At 42.9% G+C, this 6,029-nt stretch overlaps 1 protein-coding gene across 1 annotated transcript in view; it reads left to right on the forward strand.

Annotated features, from left to right (window-relative positions):
- Positions 1 to 5,523: 5,523 nt before the first annotated feature.
- Positions 5,524 to 6,029, forward strand: part of tamm41 (TAM41 mitochondrial translocator assembly and maintenance homolog) — a 13,685-nt gene continuing 13,179 nt past the window's right edge. The window contains exon 1 of the mRNA XM_032512812.1: positions 5,524 to 5,542. The gene's annotated coding sequence lies outside the window, so the exon portion shown is untranslated. The remainder of the gene's footprint in view (positions 5,543 to 6,029) is intronic.

A 6,029-nucleotide genomic window follows, 5' to 3' on the forward strand; every position in this document is an offset into this window, starting at 1 on the left:
ATTCCAGAGCTGTTCATACTGTTCATATTGTAATATAATAACATAATACTATTTATCCCAGTATCTTTTGCACTATGCTACACATTTAAATCCTTTTTATTGCACTCTTCATTGCACTCATTTCTCTATATTGTTTCTGATTAGAGTACGTCTATATTAGTGTGTATATATTAGTGTGTATACATTGTTTGGTTGTTTTGTATGTGTAAGAGCATTGTGAGCAATGATGATCCAACGTAAAACTCCTCATATGTGTCCTCATACCTGGCAAATAAAGCTGATTCTGATTCTGATTTAGCAAATATCCTCAAACACTTGCAAAGGTCACAAACCAATCTCCACCCAAGGCCTACAGTACTTACTCGCTTGTTCTGGAGCTTTTGACCATATCACACATTCTTGATCAGAAGATGGAGTTTGCTCAGGTGTCACTGAACTCATTGACGTTCAAACTCTTAATGATTGTCAGCCTCTAAGGACTTCTCTCCCTTGTTGGTTAAAAGCTTTAAAGACATTTCATTTTTTACCTTTAAACCAGCAACAATCTCAACTCATGGTCCACTACTCATTTGTTCTGCTATGCGTTTACCGTGTCACGTTTTTTTTTTTTTCCAACAGTAAACCCACATCGTTTTATGTGAGATAGTACACAATAATTGCCAAAAGACAACACTCGATCATCTATTAAATTGAAAAGGTCAAAATTGTTGCCACTATATCACATATCCATCCAATCCAGATGTCTATCTAAGATGTCAATCTAAGATGAAAATACACCGACATAATGACAGCAATGAACAGCTGTAAAATCCATCATCATCCACCACACAGAAAACCTTTAAAGCCTGAAAATGTGATTTGCAGAGACAGAAAGCAGCGAGTGGGATAGCAAACATTATCCCACAGCCAAGGACTAACATTTCACTTGTGTTGTGTGATGTTTTATTCAGAGCTTCTTCTCTGTTATGACTGTATGATATATGAGTTGATAGTGTAAGGTTAATATCCTGTTAGCCAACATGTGCTGTCAAGGGATGAAAACACTTACTCATAGCTTTCTAACATAAGCATTCATGTACATGGCGTCATAAAAGGTTTACATAAACACACAAAAACAGAGTCAGGTGACAGGGTGTGGGTGGGGGTGTGAATTTGAACCCTAGAGAAAAGCTGTCCTGTCTTTTTAGATCAATGGAGCTGTTTCTATTTTTGGAGCAGCTTTAGTAAAAGGAGGGAAAACATTTTTAATACAGACATAGAAAATGATTTAAGGATTAATTTCAGGATTCATGTGAGATTAAAATCAACTGCAATGTGTCAGTCATCGTTAGGCCAATGCACGCACACTTAAGTGAGTTTTTTTCAAATTAACAGTAAATCATATTCCATCTGGCTGACTATTACCCAAACATTTATTACACCAAATCTAAAGAGCGTCCCAAAAAAAACAGAAACAGCGTGCCAGCTAACACAACCAACTTCCCATCAGTCAGTTTGCCAACACTCAACCCATCGTTAAAGTCATTTGAATCTTAACACTTACCACTCATGCTGGGGCTCGTCAATGACCAACAGGATCTTGAACTTCTTGGAGAGCGAGGGAGATGTAGCAGACTGCTCCACAAACCCGGCGGCGGATGCTGCCGTCTGTTTGACCACATTGGTGATGGAGCTGATGGAGCTGAAGGAGCTGAAGAAGCCAGATGAGGAGGAGGAGGAGGAGGGCTGGGCCTGTTGAGGCTGCTGAGCCGGCTGGCTCGCACGGCGCTCCTGAGCTGCGGGGGAGCCGGCGGGTGCTTGGGCCGGTGCTGGAGCTTTGGTTGGGGACTGGGCAGGCGCAGGCACCGTGGTTGGGGGTGCACTTTGCTGGGAAGGAGAGGTGGCGGTGGGGGGAGGAGGAGCAGCTGGGTCAGGCCTCTGGAGGTCTGTCATGTAGCCGTTGGGAAGGTTGGACATGAAGCTGCTGTCAGAGAGACGGCGTCGAAGGAAGTTCATGATTGCGCTCGAAAGGTCGGTGTCTCAGGCGGTGGGTTAGTTGCTTTCCAAGTGTGTCTCTTGATCTCTTGGCTGAATGGAGTGAAAGCAGAGACAGGCAGAGATGGTTACAGCGAGAGAGACACACACACACACTGATCAGAGGTTAGATGAATGACAGAGAGCAAACCAGTCCAAATATTCGGGTATGGGTGATAGAGAGCTGCTTCTGAGTTAAAGGAATGGAAAGCAGGAAGGAAGAAAAAGGATGGATGAAGCGATGGATACAGCTCTGGTCCAGTCTTCAAGAGACAGCTCCCCAAAGCGCAGCTAAGCCAGCGAAACGTGCGTGTATGTGATGTTCCTCCTTCTGAGCCTCACGCCTCCTCACAAATGTGTGTCTGTGACGTGCGAGAGGGTGTCTGAGAGAGAGAGAGAGAGAGAGAGAGAGAGATGTGTGGTTCAGGTGCTCTCCCCCCTCTGCTCTGCCTTGCTGCGTCCTGAGCTGCTGCAAGCTGAATGCACTCAAGAGATGCTTCTCTCTGCCTATCTCACCCTTTCACTCTGTCCTTTTCCTCTTGCTCACTCCCTCTCTCATTCGGCACACTCACTGGCTCTCTCCCCCTCCCCCTTGCCTCCTCCTCTCTCCTGTCATCATCCTCCTACATCACAGGCTACGTGTGTGTGTCGTGCTGCAGCCTTGTAGCACTGCGTGCCGTGTGCATCGACTGGAAGGGGTTTCCTACAAGTGCGCACTAGGTGGAGTTCAGAGATGGAAACACCATCCACCCCTGCCCTGCAAGCCCCACCTCCTTCTCCCGCCATCCTTCCATACATCTTTATAAACCTCCTTCTCTCTTATCCCTTTTCCCACCATTGTGGGCTCATGTACTGTTTGTGCTGACACATTTTCTAGTAGATTAATTCTCATAGAGCTAAAAAGAATCCCCCCTTCCCCTCTGAGAATCTGCTCATAGCAATATTTTGCAATTTTAAGCATTTGGCATAAAGGAGGGCGGTGTTGATTTGCAATTCATACCATTGTGGTGAACAAGCCGAGGTAGAGGACAGCAGGAACAGGAAACAGAGAAAGGACGGGAGGACAAGGACAGACTTTTCTCTCTCTAATAGTTCCTATCCCTCCAGTTAAGTGGAACGTGTTGCTCCTTGCTATTCTGCAGCCTGAGACAACAGCACACGAAGGTAATGGTGGTGCTGACTAATTCTTTTTACACACAACCTGGTGTGCGTTGGGCTTTGAGGTAGCACAAGCTCGCAAGATCTTCCTGATTATTTTACTTAAGGACATTGTAGCATCAGCATGTAAAGCAGCAACATCCGAGGATACCTAATTGGTAAGCTTCTATAATCACTATAGGAACTGTTCAGCAAGCAAATTACATTACAACCTTGACTTTCTAGCAGAACAATCAAAACATGGATGATGAATCCAATCCTCAAAAACATACATTCTTTTCAGTTAAGGAGTAGATCCAGTTTCTTTACTACACCTCAGGGGTCTTTCACTTCTTATTCCTAAACGAACATATCCTCAATATGCCAGGGCTTCATTATGAAGTCACTATTTAAGGGCATTAGAAGAGCAATTCTCCAAATTCCAGCAGCAGCGGGCTGCGTCTAAAAAAAAAAAAAAAAACAGCCAGAAGATGACAGGACAAAAGAGGGAAATAGGAGATTATTTGAGCGAAAAGAAAATCCCACACACATTTGAACCACACAAAGAAAAACAGAAAGACTGCAGTAGAAGAGCAATTCTTTCTTAAAGGATGTAACATTTTTCCTAATTTAGAAATATTCTCCGACCCATTTATCATTTAGCATCAAGCATTGACATTTCTATCTAAAATTGATGAAAGTGTTTTCCCTGACCTTTATGCCGATAAAGGGCTGCTTTTCAGCTGTACTCTAAACCACTCATATAACCATATCTCTTTTGAACCTCAGCCATTTTTGAGTGACTCATTATAACGGGTACCAGTTTACACAGGCAAGGAGCGAGTGCCTCATAGATTACTGGAGAATATTGCAGTGTTGGAAAGACAAAAAACTATAAAGTCCAGGGTGCTCAGGAAGTTCAGTTAGATGTTTGAAGGTGCTCTTTGGGGTTGGGAATTCAATTAAGTATAGAAAAAAAGGGAAATCCAAGGCACTCTTCTTCAAAATGATTTAAAAAGCCTTTATTTTACTAGCTGTTTTTTGCAGTGTATTCCATCAGCCAAAAACACTCACTTTCTACTCAACCCTTCAGTTTAGGATTTAACAGCTTAACATCAAACTACTAGATGTGGACTGTGCTTTTAAATCTATTAAAGACCAATGCCTCTAGGGTGCATCAGAACTAATATGATGTGACACAAAATGTGCTGACCGAACAACAAAAAGGTGAAAGCCCTTTTCTTGTTATAAAAGAAATGACAAGTCCAAAGAGACATATCAGTACATAAATCTCTCTTTGGACTCAGAGTGGTAAAGTCGAATGTAGTGTCATAAAAAAATAATAATTTGACCTGTGTTCAGTCCTCAAAAGACTCTTTTGAACATGCACATTTGTAGTCGTGATGAGTCAAGCCCAGTGGCGTTGTTAAGTCAACCAGAGGAGCCGAGTGAGTCACAGAGCTGCAGTGTGAACTGTAGCAACATCCTGAGCTCATCCTGGCCTACATGTTTCATGACACACATACACAACCCATAACCCATTTCAAAACAGCCATTATATAACATAACATGTTTCCATGAAATTATGCAGGCGACAGAGTCAAAGATTCAACCGTGGCAATTTGTGCATTAGAAGGGGACTTAGAAAGGAACCATTTGCAAAGACACACTCCAGCTGTTATAGCATGATTAGTGTTAACCATCATCTCCTTTGAAAACAGACTAAAAGAGATAATAGCCCCCATAAACCTTCCCCATGTTTCCCCCCTCTTTTGACTTGTGTGTGTTGGTTGTTGGGTATGGTGTAGCTATATAGCTTAGAGAGAAGAGTATGATAGGATCTGCCTTGTGCTGCTGCGTTGGAGGAAACACAGTAAGAATTCACAATGCCAGAAGCATCACTACCCTGTCAACACACTCAGATGTGCACATACTACAAGCACAGACTCGCATACATGTGAGCTTACGCATCATCACTGTTAAGCCCAGTGTGCACATGCATGCACACACACAGTCTCTCTCTATCTCTCTCTCTCTCAACATTTTGCAACTGAGTGAGTGTGGGTTATTTATTCATTACTTTGCACAAACCACTATAAAAAACAAATTAATTCAGTAATAAAAAAAAATATTAATGTGATCATCTTTGGTAGTGGTAGGATGGTAAGAGGTAGGTGTTGTTTATGTTCATCTGGTTAAATGCCGCTTTGGGGGAATTTGCTGCAGATAGCCTTTCAAGGCACAGCACAAAATTCAAGATTCAAAATTGCCATGGCAACAAGTAAAAACAAAAGTTGGCTTGGGAAGCCCAACAATAAAAGCACAACAAGAAGGGGGGGGGGGGCTTATGAACAGCAGTAATAGTGGAAGAAAGTGATTGCAGCAGTTACAGGTAAGCTTTCAGGTCAGCGGTGCAGCAGCAGGCGAGGCAGAGCTTAAATCTAACAGCATATTGCAAAGGGTTTGTTGGAAATACAAAACGACCCAAAACATGTGCTATTACACACTAACATTACACACATTTCTATCCCTCTATAAAAGGAACCTTTTACATGTGACACTGGTTCGGACTATTTAAAGGTCCCATGGCATGAAAATGTCACATTATGAGGTTTTTTAACATTAATATGTGTTCCCCCAGCTTGCCTATGGTCCCCCTGTCAGGGGATAGGTTCAAACCAAGCCCTGGATATCCTTATCTGGAATTTTACTCCTTATGAGGTCATAAGGGGCAAGGTTACCTCCCCTTTCTCAGCTTTTCTCGCCCAGAGAATTTGCTCCCCACCCCTTTTCTCCTTAAAACCTACAGCGTCAGAAATAGCACATACCAAGGAAAACTCATTGTGGGACTGGCTCTAGTGGCTGTAATTCTGCACCAA

This window comes from Etheostoma spectabile, chromosome 4 (assembly GCF_008692095.1).
Source record: "Etheostoma spectabile isolate EspeVRDwgs_2016 chromosome 4, UIUC_Espe_1.0, whole genome shotgun sequence".
NCBI classification, from domain to species: domain Eukaryota; kingdom Metazoa; phylum Chordata; class Actinopteri; order Perciformes; family Percidae; genus Etheostoma; species Etheostoma spectabile.